Genomic DNA, 1,714 nt, shown 5'->3' on the forward strand with positions numbered 1-1,714 from the left:
TTTATCAAAAGACTTTACAAAAAAAATGAAAAGACAAGCTACCAACTGGGAGAATATCTTCAGAAACCATACATCCGACAAGAATCTAATAACCAAAACCCATTGCCAATGAGTCGATTCCAACTCATAGCGACCCTATAGGACAGAGTAGAACTGCCCCATAGGGCTTCCAAGGAGCGCCTGGTGAATTCGAACTGCCGACCTTTTGGTTAGCAGCTGTAGCACTTAACCACTACACCACCAGATTTTCCATCTAAGAACCAAGATGTATATAATACTTGGATAACTTAACAACCAAAAGATAAATAACCCAATTATAAAATAAGTGAAGGACTTAATAGACATTTCACCAAAGAGGACATGAAAAGATGCTCATTGTGATTAGCCATTAGAGAGATGTAAATCAAAACCACAATGAGATACCATTTCATTCCCACTAGGATGGCTATTGGGTCGCTATGAGTCAGAATCGATTCGAAAGCAGCAGGTTTGGTTTTGGTTTTTAGGATGGCTAAGATAAAACAAACAGAAAACACCGAATGTTGGTGAGGATGTGGGAAAGTTGGAACTCCTATCCATTGCTGGTGGGGATATAACATGGTATAGCTGTTATGGAAAACAGTGTGGCGGTTCCTCAAAAAAACTAAAAATAGAACTACCACATGACCCAGCTAGTCCACTCCTAGGCATATGCCCAAAAGACTTGAAAGCAGAGACTCAAACAGATGCTTGTACACCAATGTTCATTACAGCACTATTCACAAGAGCCAAAAGGTGGAAACAACCTAAAAGTCCATCAACAAACGAATGGATAAACACAATGTGGTACATACATGCAGTTGAATACTATTCAGCCAATAGGAGAAACGAAGTCTTGATGCATGATACAATATGGATGGAGCTGGAAGACATTATACCAAAAAAACCAAACCCGCTGCTGTTGAGTGGATTCCGACTCATAGCGACCCTATGGACAGAGTAGAAAATGCCCTATAGAGTTTCCAAGGAGCGCCTAGTTCATCTGAACTGCCGACCTCTTGGTTAGCAGCTGTAGCACTTAACCACTATGCCACCAGGGTTTCCGAAGACGTTATACTGAGTGAAATAAGTCAGTCACAGTGGACAAATATTGTATGAACTCACTTATGTAAAAAGACATGAATAGTCAGTCGCAAAAGGACAAATAGTGTATGAGACCACTATTATAAGAACTCAAGAAAAGGTTTAAACACAGAAGAAAGTATTCTTCAATGGTTACGAGGGTCAGGAGGGAGGGAGGGGGTATTCATAACTAGATGTAGACAAGAATTATCTTAGGTGAAGGGAAGGACAACACACAATACAGGGGAAGTCAGTACAACTGGGCTAAACCAAAAGCTAAGAAGTTTCTTGAATATAACCAAACACTTCAATGGACAGAGTAGCAGGGGTGGGGGTCTGGGGACCATGTCTTCGGGGACATCTGGGGCAATTGGCATAGCAAAGTTTATTAAGAGAAAGTTCTGCATTCCACTTTGGTGAGTGGCGTCTGGGGTCTTAAAAGTTAGAAAGTGGCCATCCAAGATGCATCAATTGGTCCCAAGCCACCTGGAGCAAAGGAGAATGAAGAATGCCAAAGACACAAGGAAAATATGAGCCCAAGAGAAAGAAAGGGCCACATAAACCAGAGACTCCATCAACATGAGACCAGAAGAATTAGATGGTACCTGGCTAC

This window comes from Loxodonta africana, chromosome 22 (assembly GCF_030014295.1).
Source record: "Loxodonta africana isolate mLoxAfr1 chromosome 22, mLoxAfr1.hap2, whole genome shotgun sequence".
In the NCBI taxonomy this organism is placed as follows: domain Eukaryota; kingdom Metazoa; phylum Chordata; class Mammalia; order Proboscidea; family Elephantidae; genus Loxodonta; species Loxodonta africana.